Source organism: Nomia melanderi, chromosome 12, assembly GCF_051020985.1.
Source record: "Nomia melanderi isolate GNS246 chromosome 12, iyNomMela1, whole genome shotgun sequence".
NCBI lineage: Eukaryota > Metazoa > Arthropoda > Insecta > Hymenoptera > Halictidae > Nomia > Nomia melanderi.
In genome coordinates this window covers 10,809,597-10,831,012 of record NC_135010.1, presented here as the reverse complement: position 1 = coordinate 10,831,012, position 21,416 = coordinate 10,809,597, and the positions used below count along the sequence as shown (strand labels likewise).

General features: G+C 49.0%; 1 protein-coding gene across 1 annotated transcript in view; it reads left to right on the top strand.

The window, feature by feature from the left end:
• The first annotated feature begins 609 nt into the window (after positions 1-609).
• The window catches only part of sfl (N-deacetylase and N-sulfotransferase sfl), a 142,413-nt gene continuing 121,606 nt past the window's right edge, over positions 610-21,416 (top strand). The window contains exon 1 of the mRNA XM_031988045.2: positions 610-1,604. The gene's annotated coding sequence lies outside the window, so the exon portion shown is untranslated. The remainder of the gene's footprint in view (positions 1,605-21,416) is intronic.

Sequence of the window (21,416 nt, the reverse complement as noted above, 5' to 3'; positions counted from 1 at the left end):
ATTTCACTGAAGACGCCATTTTCAAAAGAAACCATCGAACAATGTTGCAATCTCAAAGCCAAGTCACTTTAGGGTCAACCTATACGACGTCCCTAACGACCTAACATTCCGCCGTAAACCGGCCTACCTCGTTACCCCAATTAAACCGTCAGACTCTTAAAAACTAAAAACCGAGGAGCAAAAAGAATTCTCTTTTCTTACCGGCGCGCAACGCCCCGCCCTGTGGCATACGAATAAACAGCAATAACCATGGGCACGAGGAGATATTCAACTGCGGGTCGCATGCGATCGGGTCCCCCGGAGCTGTTTCAAAGAGCGATCGCGGCCCCGGCGTCCCCGTATCTCATCCCCGGCAGCGTTTTCTTAACGAGCCGCTTCGTTCATCTCTCACGTACGAGTCGCTCGGGTATTCGCGAGGGCCGCAATCGGCTCGCCGCGAGTGCAAGCGCGTAGTACATCAATATGAGGATCGCGAGAGACGACGCGTTTGGGCGCGACCGCGTGCCGCGACCGAGCGTCCGCGCATGCGTCGCATTCCCGTTCCGTCCGTCCCGCTCTGTTGTGTCGCGTGCGCGCGCCCCTCTCCCTCTAGCCACGGGCCGCTCGCCGCTCGGCCGCCGCAGTAGTGGGGATAGACGCGACGGGTGAACATCTCAGTGAGACGCGGAGTGCGGTGCGCGTATCTGCCGCGGTGGGATCGAAAAGGGTCGAAGGGACGGTAGGGGAGACACGTTGGAACGCGTGGAAGGGGACGGCGAAGGGACGAGGGTCGGACGGCCGAAGGAGGGAGACGGGCGGCCGGTGTCGGGCAATGCCACTCAACTGAATCCCCGCTCTGTCCTCGCGGCAGTCTGACGCCGGTCGCGCAGTCAGCATGGCTGGATTTTCTCGCAGTTTTTCACCGGTTCTGACGTGATACGGGAACGGAGTCGGTCGCGGTTTTAGTGCGTGCTCCGAGCCTGTCAGTGTTGAACAGTCGGTACGTGGCTCGAAGCACGACGAGTTACGCGCGCTGATCGGGGCATGGGAACGATGCGAACGAAAGAGACGCCAGATCTACGAACCTAACCTCCAAAAGACAAAGATGAGCAGCCGTGGCATCGTTCCGGTTCAATCGCGGCCCCGGTGACGCTCGTCCGGCTCGTTCTCGGTACCGTTCGCGTCCCGCCGAATATAAACCGTCTCTCCGCACACACGCACCGTGCACCTTTCGCGAAATGTACCGTGGCTAGCCGCGTGTAAAGTGTACGTTTTCGTCGCGTGACAGCCGCAACTCGTGTGCATCCTCGCTGCGCCGAGAGACAAGGACGGGGAACGCGGAAAGAACAAAAGGGGGAACGGTGGAACACTACTGTGCGTCCCCCCGTGGTGAGACAGAGAACCAGCGACTGGCTCGTGTACCAGCTGGACGGAGACGCACTGGCGGAGGGAGAAAAGGGAAAAGGGAGGTTACAAAAGGGACTCGACAACAAATCTTGACCCGGGAACGAGGGAAAGATTTCTCGGAAGCTCACCGTGCAACGGGAGACCGACTGCTCCGGTGTTTTTGACCTGGACCAGCACTCTCGAGTTTCCCGGAATTGTTGCTCGGTCTTCAGCGTCTGGTGAGTCTTGCCTGCTATAACCTCGCGAACAGCCTGCGTCTGTACGGCGCACGGGAAATCCGTACGCGAGATTTTCGCGTTTCTCGCGCGCCGGATCTCGAACACTGTTATGTCTCTCTGCGCGCGGCGACGTCTGCTCGTCTGTGTAGTCCTCTCCCGGCTGGCAAAAAGAAAGAGCCATGTGTACGTCGGCCGGGGCAGAGTGTAAACAAGCGCGGTCCTTTTAAATGGCCCGCGTTCCGTTATCTGGCTGACGCAATTTCGCTCCGTATTCCTTCGCACGTCCCTACACTCACCCCCGCGTTGTTTTCAAATTCGTCGGAGGAAACGTCGAGTAGGTTAACACTAGGTTTGACCTAGAATGCGTCAGATTGACCTATTCCTAAATTCTTCTCTTCCAGTGATTAACGCTAGGACTACCAATTGAGTCGAAATGGCCCGTTCCTACATTCTGCAATTATTGTAAAGGAGCAGTTGCTTTTTAGGGAAGTAATGAGATTGATATGCAAACTAAATTATAAATCGATTGAAATCTCAACAGTCACAGTGTTGGAGTTTCTATAGAGAAATTAGGTAATCTACTTGAATTACTCGGTAGTATTCTTCTCTGCGAAATTACTAAAGAGATTGATTTAGTGATACGCTAATTGGATCGTAAGTCGATTGAAATCTCAACAGCTGCATCCTTGGAGACTCTATAGAAGAATCTGAAAATGCCAGTTTGGGTGGTCGGTAGTTCCAATGTTGATTAACGTTCGATGGTTCACTAGCGAATGTTCAAGGCAGCCTTGCAATTTTATCGACAATTTGTTTTCGAACGGTTTCCCTACTCTTATCGTAGTCCCATTGAAGCCGTTGTTATCGGCTGGCTACAACGTGAATGAAAAGAAAACGACTGGGGATTTACTGGGTCGAGCGGGGTTCAGATAATTTTGGTCCATACTGGACGAGGAGTATCGTCATTATTTATAATTAGATTCCTTATCGGTGTGGCAGGAATGCTTTCGTTCTTAGTCACTGGCGGAGGCTGCTCGATTGTGGTCGAGCGGTTACCTGCGAGATGATTTCACCTGATCGTACATAACTGATGAATAAAAATCAAAGGCGAATCGGAACCGTTTACGTTTCGTTACGTTTATTCAGTTTTGCAATGTTGTTTATCGGTCGTCCGCTTTCTTTGACAAAAAACGGTCTAGTCGGAGGGGCCAGGGATGAAGATTTAATTACGCCTTGAACGCGTTTGTGTCTTTTGAACTGAAAAACTGTTTGCGAGAGCTGCATTTGAATCGCGGCCTCGCCAGTCGTGGCTGCGGAACAGATAATTCCAGCTGATTTTTTATTCATACGCGGGAAGGAAAGAACACAAGGAAACAGCATCCATAACAGGACATTCGTATGCGGCAACGTTGCATCGGCGATGCGACGCGCTGGTTTCGCGTTAGCTGATGTCACGCTGTGACGAGGCAAACGGAAAGATTAATTGCACCGCGACGATCGGTCGTATCGAGGAAAAGACGCGCGCTCGAGGACAGACGGTTTTCAAATGAGGAATCCGAATCAGCGCAAAAACTGGCAACGTTATTCCTCCGTTTGCCGCGTGATTATCGTCGTGCCTCGGGTTACGCGGAGCTTATCGGTCGCATTACGACGTAACTCGCGGATCTTTTTCCTGCCCGCCGGAAAGTCGCTTAGCCGAGGTACCGCGAAGGAGCTCGGGCACCCATTGTTTGCATACAAATTTCCGATATTGTATTATTTTACCGTCGATTGCGGAACACGACCTCGGGTCGTGTTACTTCGGAACTCGCATTTGTGCAGTATAAAGTCCACTAGAAGGTAGACGGACCACGTTTGCGCGAGAAAAATTAAGTCGGAAATAAAATGAACTTGAAATTCCATACTTTCGTACGTAAGCTGCTCCGTTACAGAATCGTTGGGACGGCGAGGGAGGAATAAAAATGGAGAAGCTTTAATATCCTACAACTAAAGAAACTTCTCCCGGGGTAGCGTTGTTAATGAGCGAAGATTACAAAGGAGAAAATTGTTACAAATTGGTCAGTAATCTTCTTAAGGCCCTTTAAATATCTCTCCTGCTACGAAGCGAGCTACTTGTATTCAGCGAATACCTATTTACGTCGGAATGAAGCCTCCCTTTTCAATTTCGTCTTATTATTCCGCGATATTAAGCCCTCCGCTGGATGCACAACTTTCGTCTTCCGAACTGTGCCAACTCCAAAAAGATAGAACCTCAAGTCCAAACATTTTCCTCCTGATTCTACGGAAAATATTCTCCCAGGAATTTCACCTGCGAGCAAGCAACATATTTTCATATTTCCCAAACGCAACACGCTCGCAAGGGAAAACCACCTTCAACCCCCCGGTATTTCCGAGGTTAAACGTCCGGGTACTTACCCGAACAATCTCCGTCGCAGTTCCAAAGCTGAAGCACCCTCGTCCCGCGGAAAAAGCTCGGGGTGTCCATCGATAAGACGAACACGGCAAGTTGGAACGGCTTCTTAGTTCAGTTAGCGAAGAAGGCGCGCCGCGTTTTTCATCCCCTTCGCGGCGGGCAAGCTGCGTAACCTCGTTGCCTCGTTCCGGCGTTACGAGCGAGATAAATTATACATTGTAACAGACCCGGCCGATCGATCCGGGACTTATTAAATCCGGAAACGATCTTGCGCCGGGTCAGGCCGCCGGGCTATCGACCGCGAGCGAGTATAATGCAGCGTTTTTTCCCGCCGTTCGTTTGAACGTAATAATGTGATACTCGACGCATTAACCGTAGAACACGGATATTAATTTTGTTATTAGACGCCCCGCGGCACCCTTCGGCGGGGTCGCTGGATTGTCGGCCGAGTGTTTTAGGGTTGGTTTTTACTGGCCGGCTCGCTCTCTCTCTCGCTCGTCGAGGCGAACGGTTCCCGGCGCTGGACGTTTTCTGTTTTGCATAGAAGGGGTTCCCCGTGACCCGAGATTAAAGAGCTTCCGCTGCATCGCGGCCACCTCCCCCGTCGACGTCGCTGGCGCCGCAACCTTCTTTTTACGAGCGCAGCGAGACGCCGTTGTAACGCGAAAATGACAATCTGAATGCGGAATTAGGTACGCGACGCTTTAACGCCGGGCACACCGCGACCCGGTTCGACTATGAAAGATGCATCAGCGGGAGAGGCTTCGATTTTCCACAGGAAAAATCGTTGATACGGGGCGAACCTCTTCGGAGCGCCGGGAACCGAGTCCTCCCGGGCTTCTGCGGCTCGAGTGCCTCTCAGGAATAGACAATGTCAGGAATCGTCGACGAAGTTCGGCCTAGTGCCGACTATAGATCCCCGACGTCTCCGAGGTATTGGAGTTTCGGCGATCCATCGACAGACACCACCCCTTCCATGTATAAAATATTACCGTCTGACACAGTTATTTTCGAGATTATGCTAGGATTTCGCGGTACATGTTATCGGAAATCCTCCGGGCTCTTTCGGTTGCAGTGGGATTCAGTTGGTAACTGTATTTTAGGACAAAAACTTGTGTAAATGACAATTTATCAATCTTGGTTCATTACGAATGGGTAGCTGATCTCTGGAAATACGGATCTGCTGGGTGCACGTTATGTAAAAATATTATGTAAACTGTTTTCCTCGCAACTGGCGACACACCTTGTGTCGCCGGTCTTTTTCAGGATGAATATTTCTATTTCATTCTTCCAATAATCCTCGCGTATCAACGAGAAATAAATGAATCTAGAATTGACAAGATTCACCGCACGAATATATCGAGTTCTGCTGACCAGATCCGATATTGTATCAATAATTTCATTCACAGAGTGCTTCAGCTTCCATAGTTCTCGATTCGAATACAAAACGCCGGTGTAGGCAGCCAATATTCTAGTTATTCGATCGATAGCATGACAATGTTCCCCGGCTAGCCACCTAAAATAAACAAGCTCATTAGCGTATAGTGCTCTCGTTTAATATAAATGAAGTATCTCGTATAATATAAATGAGAACACACACGAAACTAGAAAGATAACAGGCAAGATAGAAATATCTATTCTTAAATGATCACCTTCTCCATCGTTTGATAATTAAATGGTTTAATTTACATACAGTTTTCTTAAAAACGAATGTAAGGAACGGAATAAGAAGGGTTAGAAATTCGTCCGATCGAAATAGGAAATCGGCGAAGTAAGATTTACGAAAGATATTTGAAAGCCCTGCGGCTCGTGGTTTGGCTGGTCGAACATCCCCGGCGAGGTCGGCTTTAAACATCGCTCGGCTTTAATACAGCCCCGCACGAACCCTCGTCAGGGATCTACACTGCGGAGATGTAGTAAAAATTCCACATCTGCGGGGTACTCCGTGGAGAGGGAGCAACAGAGAGACGAGCTCTGTCAGGAAAGAGAGAATGCTAATAGCGAAGGCGCGGGCGGAAACTTTAAGACACCGTTTGTAGTTCGGGGGAGACGGTATTAAATCTATTTCCCCTTGGTTTCTGGGTAACAGCGTACCACGGCTGCATGAAACATTCAGTGCGCCTTCCCCGCGAGGGGTAGATTGGAACGCACGCGAAAAATTAGACGCGGAATACTCGTGGAAAGCGAATTCCGCTGAAAACAGCGACTTTTATTAACGAGAACGATCATCGGCCCTGTTAAGCGCACGCATTTGTACCGTCTCCAAAAAGTGTTGGAGATCAATTTCGTTGCACGTGCTGTGTAATGCGTCAGTAATTACATGCTTTGTAAAATTAGCTGCGGAAAGGAATTTCGATTCAAACATCCTCCGAATAATGTATTGTACATCGATCTCTTTGAACCGTTCGCACGCGAGAGATGACTTTCTGTCGTCGCTTAATTTAATACTACAAAATTATGAAATTTAATATTTCGTATCAAACTTTGTATAATGCGTCACTGCGAGATATTCAAATATAATAGTTTGGTTCGTTAATTTATGTACGAATTAAAGTTAAATTTTCGATTCAAAACGCTTCGTATACATCTCATCAGAGATCGTTGAATATTACTAATAAAAAAACTTTCGATTGCGGAGGTCCAATATGCAAATTGTAAGCTCGACGCACAGACGCGGATTCACGGGTGGAAATATTCATGTATAATAACATAAATCAGTGAGAGATCGATTTCCTGGTGAAAAAGCCGCATAATGATAATAAGAACGTTTAAATCATTTAATTATCGCGCTACTGAAGTTCCGATTGCGTTCTGCGAGAGAAACGCGCATAAATAATTGCAGCGTTCGGTAATAACAAGCTTGCGGATTTTCTGTGATCGAACGCTGTGCGCGGTGCGATTTATTTTTATCTCGTCGGTCGGTCTAATAGAGATCACGCTGTTTTTTTGTGATTCCCGCTTCGGTGACCTAATCCCTGTTGCAAATGATAGAAAGAAGTGTTTGATAGGAAGTGGCGACAGCTTATTATCCAACGAGTTTTTTCTGAGGCCGCTTAACGCTCTTTGGTACACGCTCGGCCGTGATATCCGGACGATTTTACACTTCTCCGCGAACGTTTCGCGTCTCGCTTATTTACCGTACACGTTAATGAACCAACAAGCCCGCCTGCCTCGAAGATTTCCGCGCGACTGCGGGAATTACCGCTCGATTCACTGCGACCCGACCGTTTTCTCCGCGTATCGCCCGCATACACGCGACAAAATCGCGGAAAATTTCGCGCGGCACGCGTATCACGTTACACAGCCGGTAAAATTCAATTTTGATGGGAGCAACATTTCGCATGGAACGCGCGGGATTGCTTCATAAAATATCCCGAAAAAACGAACACAAAGGAAACAGTGAAAAACTCGGCATTATTCCAGTCGCGTGATACCGAATATTGCTATTAAAAATAATTACCGCTAGAAACGAGTACATTATTACGCAGGCATTTAGACCCGGAAATGTTGCGCAAACAAAAATTCAAGCGAAGAACGTTCCACGTATCGATTGCAGGTTTCACGCGATTGTTGCATTAATAAGAGCGAATTACCATACCGATTTGTAAAGCACCTTGCGTGTCTCGACGACGCTCCTGTATCAATTAAGAAGGAATATTCCCGACATGTTTGCTCGTCTACGTCCGCGTGGAGTACAGAATGTTACAGACGTTGTGACGGAATTATTAAGCTCGATCAGGCTGCTCCACTTTCCCCGGTAATAAATTTCGAACGCGATCTAATAATTAACCAAGTCAATAACTTGTTCGAACGGTGCTTTAGGCAATGGAAGTTCCGCGCGGCCAATTCCGATAAGTACGTTAGTTGCTTATTTCCATTTGTATCGGGAAATTGTTGGTGACCTATGACTCGAGGAAGTTTCCGTCGTCGCGATACCCGTAAGGATCGTTGCGAGCGATTTCTGGAACATATATTCGCCGGGCTAGAGCCACATTTCATTATCGAATACAGGAATCGCCGAGGAGGACGCCCCTCTGCGATGTCAAGTATCAAAATGGAGGCAGTTCACCCCGCAAGGGGCCGATCGTGGACAGAATGCAAATAACTTGGCCCGATACACGGCCGAGTTCCGCTTTCCAGAAAGCGAGGAACGTCGCGCAGCGGTTATTTCGTTGGCCTAGTGGCCAACAACTGCGTCTCAGATGGCGTCCCTAATTAATCATTCGGCTTGCGCATTTCTTTCGTAACAGTCTCGGTCAAAGCTGCTTTATCTTTAATAATTAGCGGCTGCGAGCAAAAGGAGTTTCCTGTGTCCCCTGCAAATCCTCGCCTGCTACGAACGTTAAATATTGACGACGGAAAAATAGTGTTTCTCTGTGATTTACCTTAGCCGGGAATGAAATGCTGTCTGTTTTAAACTTCCGGTCAATTGACTTCAAAGCTTCTCGAGTAATCCATTTTACTTAAACGCAGCTGCTTTCGTGTTTGGTGTTTTATTCGCGTTCGCGTTGGATTTATCCGATTAAATTGAAAAGATAGGGTTCGTAGGGATTAGTGGCACGTCGAATTCCAGGCTCCGTTGGATGAAAGGACACGCGAGAACGATCTCTTCCGATCGCGTGCATGATCACGCGAAGTTCGTCGGCCGGAAGCGGCGGGTCCTTCGAGGCGTACTCGTAATCGATTCCTAGTACTTCCCGCCCGGGGATCTTAATAATTGCATTCCCCGATCGCTAAGTGTCCCCGTGTTCGCCAATTCTCAGCCGTTATCGGGAAACTTGGTCGAATCCTGTTATCGATGCGTCGCACAAAAGACGCGAGCCTTTACGGCGGATTATCCCCATTACGGTGGACTTCGAGGCTCGTGTGCCATTTGCCTTCTCGCCGTTTCAAGTTCCTTGTTATTCGAGAAACACTGCGCTGCAGCTGCATCGCTGCATCTTGGAGAGTCTGTCTTTGAGGAACAAATCCGATTTTCAGAAGTATTTACTTTAATAGACATCTTCCGTTTTTTAAACGAATTGAACTTGAAATCTTTAGTAGGAGCTTAATGATGTTTAGTGGAATCTAGTGTTTGATTCGTGTTCTGCGTAGGTTTGATCTTGAAAGGAATTGTTCGGTCAGGTGTCTAGGCAACGTACATCTTGATGATTCGGCTGAATTATCTTCCTGCTGACGTGTTTAGCTAAGAGAACCATTGATGGACTGCGTCACTATAGTAATTGGCCATGCTAAAATGTTCACAATGCTCCCTGTCTCCTGCATTAGCGTACCGACGATTCCGCGAACGCTATTTCCGACCGTTCCGTGAGTCATTTCAGTTCTCTTGATAAGAGCACCACGTGTCCAAGTTTCGCGTTCGAGACAGCGGAACGGATTTATCGCAGGTACGTGACTTCTCCGCCGTTCTTGAAGTTACCAATCGATTTAAACAGTAACCCGCCCACGGCCCCGGTTGTTTAGAAAACTATGGAACCGATTGTTTACCAAATAGCTGTCGGAATCGCTGAATTTGCCAGAGACACCTGGGGCTATGAAATGAAACTTCGGAATTATAATCCTTTCGAGTGTCATAATTATTAATAGGCACTTCACTAGCTGTAACTTTATTATTAGGATCGTATTCATATCGCAAAGTTTTTATTTTAACTGATACCCTCTCGAACGAAAATCTCAACGATTTCTTCTCGCTTATAATAGAAGAGGGATGTCTGAAAAATCCCGTTCGCATTTTCAATTGCCACCGACGAATAACCCGTACATCCTTGTCCAAGAATAACTAGGTGCTCCAGAACTCACAGGGGCGATCTTCTTCAGATTTCCTCCGCGAGCAAAATTCGTTTCTCCCCCAGATTCCCTTGTTCCTCCATTTTTCGAGGGGCACGTGCTAGGCACCTACCTTTCACGGTCATCTTCGAACTCGAAACTTTCACGGCGGCGTGATGCGAAAAGTTTGAATGCTTCCCTTCTTCACCGGGTCTAGTTGACGACGTTTTATCCTCTACATGCAAATACCTTGCTTGCTCGCTTGCGAGCGAGCGTGCGCGCGGGCCTCCGCTTCCCTGGCTACTTTGACCCTCGGGCGCGTGATTTCGTCAGGGGTAATCGAGTCCCGTTCTATCTTGTTCAGCGATTCTCTGCTCTCTCTCGAGCTCTGGCCTGTTCCAAGGCGAATATTCTACTCTGTTTTCTAAACTAATTCCCATTAGCGAGTCGGCTTCACGATGATGGAGGAGACGGCAGGGAGTATTAACAATCCAGACGTGGTTTTGTTCTAAAGACGAACGTTTCTTACTCTTTCAGTAAATATTCAAAATAATAATATCGTATCTCTAGAATATAGATCCTCGTATCGCGGAAAATTTCAAGAAATCGATCCCGAGTTTCGAAACTTCCGAGATGTAAGGAAACGTCGAGAAATCGATATAGTTCAACTGGTATAGAGTCAAACATTTACATCACATATGTCCAGTCACAGAAGGTTAATCCCCCGTTCACCAGTTACACCAGACCATAAATCACGGTACAATGGAACGCCCAGCGTATAAAGAGGTTCGATCCCCCGAACGGAAGGTTAATCGCAAGAAAAAACCCGGGATTCGGTACAAAGATGGCGTGGAAACCGTGGAAAATATCGTGTGATAGGTAGTCGGATGGTTCTTCTGTGGAGGCTTAGTCAGCGGATTCTTCGATTCGGCGGTACGCAAAGAGGCAACGACCGAGGGCGACGAACACAACAGGGAACCACTCGGTTCTTCGTGGCAGCGGAGTTAACCCAGGGCAGGTAGTCGATGCACGCCAGGTATGCGTGTTGCCTTCGTGTTCCTCTCGCAGCTTCTTTCGTCGATCTCGCGCGTATACCTTCTCTCCCTTCCCCTTTGTCTCCTTCTGCCCCCCTCCACCCTTACCGATCGTCTTTCTCTTTCTCTGTCGAGGCATTCTCCCGTTCCTTGGCCTCCTTTCCCAGCCTTTTTTCCGTTTTACCGGACCGGGAACTCGTCCGCTTCCCGATCGAGGCTATCGGGAAGGCTAGACCCGCTCCCGATGGCTATTTCAAAGGGTCAAATCGAGCTGACGGGATACAAGCTCGATATTTCATCGGACGCCCTCGAATTAAGTGTCTTTTTCGTTTCTCGCGCGAACGAGCCCTTTGTCCGCAGGAAGAAAGACCGGCCGACGAACCGAAGATTATACAACCTGCCCGCGATACGGAATCCGCTGGTCATTCTTCGGGAAAAATGTCCGATCGTTTCGGTGGATCGGAGAGAGCTCTGTATGTAGGAAGCCTCTCTGATCGAATGAGGACGACGAGATGCGTGTGTCAAGGTTCATGCAATTAATGATTATCCAGTTAACTCTGCGAGGCCTTCTTGCGATTAGACAGTGGACGTTGGAGCAAAGCTTCTTACAGATTATGAGGAGGAAAACAAGAATCAGGTTGATGTTTGTTATCACTGGGATTTGTTTAATCTTGTATTTCAGTGAGATTTCATTAACAGGATTTATCGTAACTTTGAAAAGTAGAATATATCGAAATATGAATTGAGTACGTTAGATTTCGAAGGTGATTAAGTATTGAAAGAAAATTCGGTATCACTGCGATAACAATTGTCGCAACCGAACAATTACTCCGAACGATACTACCGGGGGTTTCACTTGGCTGACAAAGAAAGGCTCGCTACAAATCTATTCGTCGCGTCTCATTACGCCTTATTGGCCGCGATTAACACGTTGCGCGACTACCTAATTGGCGGCGTGCCGCGTCCGGGTTTCCCGCGTTTTGCATACAGCGTCGCGCTCAATCGCTCAATCATTGATTATAGCGACGAATGAATGGATCGCATTTGCCGTCGTACAACACAGTTTCATCGCGGAAAATCTCCGTTCGATTAACCGAGCCGAGAAGAAATGAATTTCTCCTGAATGAGAAATTCATTTTATGCGAACCTCATCGATTCAATTATCATACGAAGATTCACAACATCAAAAGGTACCTTATAATGCTTTTATGTATCTCATTTCACGAGAGCCCAGGGGATCATTGTTCGAAAACGCTCGGATACTCCCGTGCCGCTTTTCCGTTTCTCGAAAATCGCTCGGGGGTAAAGGAATTCTTTGCTCGGCTCGCGCAGTTGCAGTCTACGCTCGGTTGCGATTGCACCGCGGTTATTTATAGGTCCCGTCGAAGCCGGGAATCGGCGGGACGTTGATTTTCTTGAATTAAATAATCATAGATTCCGCCGGCCAAGCACGGTGTTCGGATTGTTGGCCGGCCGTGGATTCCACGCCGAAATTGCACGTTCCTCGCGTATTTTTAGACCCATCCTGTCTGCCGTGGAGCATTTCCCGCGAGCCTGGCCAAAGACGAAGGAATTTCCCGATCGTTTTCGCTGTGTTTTTTCCTTTTCCCCACTCCGACCGAACGGAAATCACGATTCATTTCCCCCGAATCCACCCGGAACACGGATCGCGAGCCGAAAACGCTCGATGCGCATTGCACTCCGTCCGATGCTGGAACACGCGCGTGCATCATCGGAGATGATCACAGTGCCGTCGTCGACGGAACGATTCAACTGTAGACACGGGAACAACGATCCGACACAGTCCATCGGACGAATTGGACCGTGGCGATCGCGCCGCGAGTCGCATTAATGGGCGCGTTAATGCGAACTTTATCAAATACGGCAATGCGGTCGGCAAACGGGGGCATTATATGCCTTACGCGCGGACCGCAACAGGCGATTAGGTTTGTAAATTACATTGCTCGCGGCGGGCAATCGATTCCAGCTGCCGATTACCGAAAACGTAATTTAATTTTACAATGGATGCGATTCGCTGCGCGGGACGCGCGTTGCCTCCTCGGATCCCCTCGCGCGACGCGTGCTTGATATGGTAATTGAAAGGAACACACGAACCGAAATATGATCTTCGCCGTGCAATTCGCTGTTTTATTAGCGCTGTTATTTGTCCTCAAAGAGAAGGGAGATCTGAAGCTTTCCTTTTTCGTTTGAAGTTAATATTTCATCCGGAAGACCGACGTCGAGAAAAAAGACAGGAAAATTTTGAAACGTTTAAACGTTCGTCGCGTCTATGCGCCGGATTAAAGTCGTCGCGGCAATTGCTATTCGTTCCGCGGACAAAGTGGACGGCACGGGGACGCGGCTTAATAAACTCACGAAACGACGAACTGATGGGTCCGAGTGTGCTCGCCGCGCCGGAAAACCTGCCCGGAATACCCGAGTCTCCCTAGTAATCGTTGTCCTTTTAATCGTGAGTCGATACAGCGTGCCGAAATTACCAATCCGCCAGTTCGGGGATCGATAACCGATCTCGTTGGAGAACAGCCAAAATCTATTAAACCGCTGCCGGTCCTAGGTAAATCGTTCTGACCGATCGGGCGTGGGTAATAGGGAACCGATGTAATCGTCTTAACTTCGATTTTCCAATTGGCTCTTTTCCCGTGGACAACAGAAGAAGGGACAGTCTCTAAACGAAATCATTACGCGTCTGTCGATCGACCGAAGAATACACTTCAGCTGCGCTTTTCGTGCGATTAGGAGATCTTGGAACAGTGTTTCACAGGAGACACTTCGAAAGAATAAAACACGAGTTAAGCGTCGATTAAATGTAGAGAGATCGGTAATTAACCCAATTGCACGATAAGGAGATATGAAAAAGGTGACAGTGACCTGGAAAATTCAGCGTATACATACGCTAACGATGCAAATGGGTTAATAAATGAAACTACGAGGAGCGTTCTATCAATTATGAATGAATTAGTCGAAGCCTTTTGTTCAAAGTACCATCCAGTTCTTATCCCATGGTAGCAAAGTTCGTCTGGCGCGTTATCAATCGTATCGTGCAGACACAAGTGACATTTAAACTCTAATTTACATAATCAATGTCGGGCTTATCTGCGACATAAGCCTGTCTGGAAAGTATTATTGAAAACGTCCGTCATTTTAATCTGGAACGAAGTGAATCACGAAGAAAACAGGAGCGTCGCGCTGCGCGAAGCGTCAACAGTCAATGAAAACGCTCTCGACGAGCGAATCACCGAACCAATTATCCACCTGATGGACCGAAATGGACGGACGGGGGACAAGTACGTTCGGGCCATAGATCAAGCAATCACTCAGGTGGTCGTGCGGCGACGGTTCCTCCATTTGGGTGGCCCAACACGATACAACCGCGCGCGGGAGTACGTCAGATGACCGGATAGTAATGTTTCTAGGTTTGCTGCGATCCTCGATCAGACGGTTCCGCTGGCGACCGCCGGTACAATATCCCCGGGTCACGTGTACACGTTGCGGTGGCGCAGCGCCGTGTACCCGCAGGATGACACTTGCAATTAAGACCACTCTCGCGGCGGCCACGAATGCATCACGCCCTCCGAGGTAGAGGAAGTAATAGAGTAAAATGTCTGGGCAGTTGGCACCGTGTCAATAACCGGTTGCCTTTTGAACTTGGCCAAACGCACGGTCAAGAATTCCTCTCTGGCTTTCGTATTGTTATTAATTCAATCGATCCACACTTCCGTCCGTGCTCTAACGTCGTTAGGCAAATGAACGCGATAATGAAGTTCCCGCGGGTAAATCTTTCTAAGTGCTCGCTGTGAATATTGGATGCGATTAGTTAGTGTTTCGCTGCAAGAACATGATTTACTGGTTCAATAAAATATCTTGCATCAATGGCGCATTATTATTGCAAGGTGAGGCGTAGCCAAAGGCTGTGTTAGATCTTGGAATGACGCCATTTGTGCGTAAACTGGTTTATCTTTTTACTTCCGTTTCGCAACGCTCGGAGCCAATAAAAAGACCTAACGAAGACAGATGTTACAGTTCAGTGAATTGCAGTTTACAGTAACTCCATGTTTACTTCGAATTTCTGTCCGCCGAGTGTTTCCATAGAACCGATCCGAACCCGAGATCAATAGAGATCCAAGCTCAGCTTAACAAACCAGTACGCATCAATCTTCTCCTTCTTGTGCACGGTGAAAGTGCCATCGTTCGAGAAGCTATTGCTAATCCCGATCCAATTGAACCGGACAGCTCTATCCCACGTCCGATCGCGAGGGAACGACCGCCCGTTCATGGTTCCTTGCGCAATCGTCGCGCAGGATACGTCGCGACAGAGTATGTAAACCTAGCGAGGAAAGTCGGCTAGACGTGCGTGCGCGTACACTTTCGCTCGCCGGTCAGCCGGGACCGGTAGAAGAGAAAAAAGCCGTCTCCCGTTTCAAGAAATCGAGAACCGCGGGGGCGTGCTGAGCCGGATACGCGGCTTCGAAGTATCCCCGTGAGTCAGCGCCGCAATGAACACGGTAGAGGGGAAAGTAGATACTTCCCGGCTGCGCGAGAGCTCGGGAAAAGGAACGCATCGCCGGTGTTCGAATACGGGACACAATGAGTAAAAGCACGATTCGGAGCGGACATGTGCAACACGCGATAAGCACCATTGCTTCGCAAAATTATATCAATCCCTCGCACTCGAGAGGCGACTGTCAGTTACCATTTAGTTCGATGCAACGAAACTATTATATTTAACGTTGAACTTCGTGTAATGTATATGAAATATGAAACAAAATACTTTCGTTCCCTAATTCACATGTGAATTATCGTTAAATTTCGAAAACTGTCGTCTATCGGAAAATGTCAAATGTTTCTAGCAGAGAACTTTATTAGTCATAGATTCGTTTGACAAAAGAAACTTTTGCGAACACGTATACCGAGACAATTTTATCTCCTCCCAGTGTGGCATAGCGAAGCTAAAAGGTTAGCCATCTACGATCCAGAGTAAAACTTCTCAACCATGATCTAGTGCACAGCCTCTAAGGAAAAAGGATTTCCGACCTAGCCCAGGTCTACCCGAAAGCGTCGCGTCGTCGCAACGGCGAGGTTCGGGCCAGCATTGTCGTCGCATGTCTACGGTTAAGTAACCGGTGATGTAACGTTGCAATTCAACTCCCTTTCCCCGTCCTCTTTGTTCCCGGGGTCGAGGAGAAAGACCGCGACCGTTCGCGGTGGCAGCGGGGGGAAGGCGGCGGCGGAGCCCATTGGACGAAACTACCGGGGGAGCTATTCCTAACGCATCGGTGACAGCGCGGAGGTGTAGCGGAGCACAGCTGCGACGACGACACGCGGCAATCCGCGCTTGCGATGTGAACCGTACGAAGACGGCCTCCCCCTCTCTCTCTCTCTCTCTCTCTTTGTGTGTGTTCGCCTCCTTTGTCCTATTCCGTCTCCCTTTATCTAGTTTTACGGATTCGATTTGCACGACCCACCTCATCGAAGTATACACGAGCCTCGATGTTAACCGACGCTCGACAACCGGACACTTAAGCGGCCGACAATGTCGCGAGCGATGCAAACGAAACTATCGATTTTCCACGGCGGTGCTCAGTTCCACGGAAATCCTGTCCACCTCTTCGCGGTTGATCCCTCGAAGCCGGGGGGCTTCCGAGCGGGTTTGTTGATGGATGTAATGGGAATTCGTGATTCGAGTCGGGGATGCTTGGAAGAAGGACTTAACAGAGTTAGGGGATAAGTAGATGAAAAAGGCTGAGCCTGATGAAGAAGTTTGCGTTGATAAAGTCGAATGTTGAGACGTTGGATAGTGGATTCTTAGTTCCCTCGCAAATCCTATGACTCGGGAAGAACTCTAAAAGCTAAATAAACAGCGCGCCGGGATCGAGCGCATTAAGATGTCTGCAGCAATGTGAAAGGTTCTAATGATCGCAGAGAATTTCATTCGCGGAGGGAGAGGATTCCTGAAGAGGCTCCCCACGGAAGCCCGGGGTTAGACGTCGTTAGATCGGCGTTCGGGATCGATCGAACGCACCCGGAAGGACTAATCGAATCACCGTGGCATCGGATTGGTTTCAATTACGGCCGGTGATCGCGGACGCGATCCGAAATTTTATCGGGAGCCGGCGGTCGGCGTCGATCCGGCGCACTTCGGGATCTGTTTTTCGTAACCTGTGGAAGATGGGGAATTCGGGCTTGGCCGGGTAACTTCAATCTACGCCGGGGAATCGTCGCAGAGAGGCAGACCGGTTTCAATTACCCACACTCGCGCCCACGTTTCGCCGTTTCGCGCGCGTCGGACGGGTCGGCGGGCCGCGTGATTAGGCGAGAATGCCGCGGCGGTTGTAAATATAGTCGTTAAAACGTTCGCGGCGCATTTAATTCGATCCGGACGAACGGCGACGCGACGAGACTGGGGGAAACCGATCGCGGGCACGGTTAAAACCATCGATCTTTCGTTATGCCTTCGCGGTTGATTGATTAACGGGACCTATTCACGCCGTTTTATGCTTCTATTTCTCGGCGCGCGTGGCCTGGCCTCCGCTATATGTGTGCGTGTGTGCGCCACGGACCAAGAACATCCATCAAAGCGGTTCATTTCAACTGGGATGCGCGGAGAGGAGCATTCATGAACTCCTTCCGCCACCGCTCGTCTTTGTGCGCCGTAAACGGGTATTATCTTTCGGTTATTGATTCCCCAGGGGAAAATTGAATTCTTTTTTTGATCGACTGCTGTGGGTCCCCCGTTAATTTAACGGACCTTCAAAGGATGGGACTGATTAAATGATTTATGTGTCTTCGGATCTTTTAAGTGTCTCACGAATCCGTTACACCTTGGTGTCCCCAGACTTTGTGTCTTTCTACGTTTACGTGATTTGTTAGTGATAAATCAGTAAGAGCTCACGTTTAGGAGTCTCTGGACCAACGCGAGGGTACTCTAAACTACCTTTTACCACCCTTTTTGCTCATTCCTACCTTCGCAGCCCTCGTGGTTCTTCAAAAACCTTTGGAGAACCTTTAGACCCCTCTGGTAGTCTCTTAAGGACTATTTACAGATCTCAGAGTCCTGGTAGTCCCTTAAGGACTACAAGAGGTCCTCTAGACCTTTTTGATAGTTCCTTGAGGACTACTGAAAGGTCTCCAAGTCCCGTTGAATCTTGGTAAGCTACCGGAGACTTTCCAGCTACTGGCATTCTCTTAAAAACAGCCAAGGGACGCCGTAGATCCTGTTAATCCCCTAAGATTCATTAAAAGGCTTCCACAAATATGATGGAAACATCCCTGAAAATTACGAAACTACTGCCATGAAGCCTGGCAATCCTCTCCGCCAAAAATTTCCGGCGGAATTAAAAAGATCCATACCCCTAATGGACAACGAAATATTACGTCGGCCCGGTATTCGCAGATTAGCCCCATAAATCCGGCGGGTCACTTCTGGGTCGTGCGTGCGTCGCCCGGAAAAATGTCCCTTAAGCGTTGCCCGTTTATTTATCGCCGACCCGCGCACGCCGAGCTAGTTATCCTAATACCGTCGTAAATTCCATCGCTGCGCGGCGCGTCTACGCTCCGCGAAACTTTTCGGTTGCGTAAATAACCCGTGAAGTATACCGCGGAAGAGATCGTTCCGCGTATAACAGAAATTACCGGGTCGATGACGGTAACGCGGGCCCTGCAACACTCGCGAGAGCAAGGAAACTCCGGCGCGGTGAAGCGCGGCGGAGGAGGAAGACGCAAACGAGGTTTGTCGTCGGGTATGTCGAAGCGGGTCGTCCCTCTCCCGAGGAAGTTCCGCCGTAGGAACACCGGCGGACAATAATTCCGCGGCACGAAATGCAAATAACCTGGCTGGTTTCGAGGCGGTTGTCGGCCGTGTCAGCTTCATAATTCGCCGGAACTTCGACTCGTCGAGGCGCCCTTTGACCGAGAATCTTGCCGCGGTTCCACGGCGACAGTCACGTAGCAAGGCTCCAGGGCAGCCCGTGTTCGCGGAGACAACACCTCCGCCGTCGGACAAATCTAATCCCGTCCGACCCGGGGAAGTTTTAATTACACCGCGTGCGAACGTTTGAATTCTTAGCCTGATCGCGATGGAAATTACCGCGGCGTTTCTCGAATATTCGTCTTCGGGATCCGGGAATCGATCGTCGAAGACGTCTCCTCGTTCTTTCGTTTTATCGATGTTACCTGTGCGACGAAGTAACTGGGTTATTAAATTCTTTGCCCGCGGACGTTGGGAACGAAGGGGAACGCGAGGTCTGGATATCGGATTACGCGACGTTCCATTTGTTCGAGCGCGAACTCTTCGCAGCGCGATTCTACGCGAGCAACGCGCAGCTAATATTGATCAACTGAAATCAAAATACATGGAGATACGCGTCCGACGTAATCAAACCCCGCGTATTATACGCTCCCTATACCAGTTTCAATCCCGATTGTCCTCATTGCGGGCCTCGCGTTACAAGTATCGATCCCCCTTCCTTTTACATGAAATTCTAGAAACTGGGAGGGGCTGTGTTACACGTAAGCCTTGCGAAACGGTCGACGTGGATATCGGTGAAGTAGCTTAGCAATGGATTATCTCCCTGTAAATACGAATTCCCATTTTTTCCCGTTCATTTCGTTAAAACGTCGGAACTTGTTTACGATTCCGCGCATCGATCCGGACCTTCGAACGAGGTTTCCCTTTTTCCACGACCAATTCCCTCAACCTTCGCTCATAAAAGAACCATACGCTGCCCCAGTTTCTAGAAACCACCCCGTGCGAGATCAATTTCTTCTCGAATGGGGTGTTTTAGAACAAGGGAGCTTCTATATTTAGCGTGGCATATTTAAACGCGGCAACCCTTGGACGATCGAGCTTGCGAACGGCTGCTCAGTCATTTCGTCGAGTGTTAAAATATTCAACGGGCAGTATTCTACACCACTCAAGGGTAGCGCTTTATTAAAGTATTATGGATTCAAAGCGACAACAAGTCGTGCACCGAATTATCCACTTCGTTTGCTTCCGCACTTAAACCTGCTAAATTTAAACTCACTCTATTCCAGGGAAGATCGCATTGAATACGAAACATTGAAACTTCAAGAAATTACCTTCGGTGTTTCAAATCTTCAAATTTCCAGACATTCCAATTCTCAAATATTCAAACATTCAGATATTCAACTGTTCGAACATTCGAAGATCCATACATTCAATACATCAAATTATCAAATCCCAATTGATGCAATCACGATCGATCCCATCGCCAAAGGGTGATCACTGTAAATCAAGTACCTGTTCAGGTACTCTCCTCCCTGGGGCGGCGAGGTTTGCGACGCACGAGGGTAGCGATCGGTGACTTACGCGTTAATCAAGCTGGACGCTCGCCAGGGAGTATCGCGAGCGATGACGCGTACGTTCCGGCCGGCGGGAAAAGGGGTCACGTGCCCGCCTCCGCCTCGCCGCGGGGATGAAGCGTGCAAGCAACACGGAAAACTGACCCAGTGACACGGTCCAGAAAGCGGCCGGCCGTAACGCGGAGAGCAGACGTGCTCCCGACTCCGTTTTCGACGTTTCTATCCCCGTCCCGGCGAAAGAAGCCGGGATAAGAATGCCTCGATGCGTCTGTCGCGAGGGAACGCCGCGATGCACACGGTTGCACGCTGCTTCTCGCCGTCGAGAAGTAGGTATCGCGCCTTTGCCGCACTCGAGGGTGGCCCGCTCTCTCGCCGAGCCCCTCGCGCTCTACAAAGGGCCGGATTCCGGTCGGATTTTCGTGCGACAAGGAAGCTATTCGATGCATTAATCCTCGCCAGTCTTTGAGCTTTACAGCGCCCGGAGATCTTGTAGAATAGTTCGGTCGCTGTGTGCAAATTCGATCTTCGCTAAGGGTTGATTCGTGCGAAGTCGCTTTAAGTGGTGTTTCCTGTAAACTAGTCCCGTGCGAGTTCCGCGGCGAAAGGATGCACGTAATTCGGTGCATTGTCTTCTCGTTCCTCGTGCCACTTATCCCAGTGTCTCTCGTCGTTCACCGTTTTAATCGAACAATAGTTTCAGCGACGCTTTGTATTCTATTCATAGCGACCGGGGAGTTTTATTTCGATACATCGATGGTAATGCGACTCCAGTGTACACAGTTTCGAATGAAATCGCGGGGTGCATCGAGACGCAGTCGTATCTTAGCTACACGCGGTGCTGCTATGATATTTATTGGTTCGCGCAGGGGTCATCCATTAAGTAGCGCGAAGATGACGAGATATTAGGTGCAGTCCCAGGCTTACGGGAGCATTTACGATGCATGGGGCGCGTGCAGCCGTGAGCCAAGACAGTGTTAGTTAATCGAGGCGTTGTCCGTGAGGTATATCGATGGTTAGATCAGCGTTGATTATTGATTCCGACGTCGGTGGAGCGGCGGAGATATTTATAGGCGCTGCGTGATGATTTAGGTGAACGTACGTGAACACGTATAGGCGGCGCGACAGATTCGATCGGAGGTTTGTAAGGATTTATATCCTTCCAGTGTGATCCTGCACGAAACTTATATTCTACTCTAAAAAATCGCCTGTCTGAATCTCTGTATAAAATCTGCAATTTCTTCTTTGAGTCTAATCACAAAACAG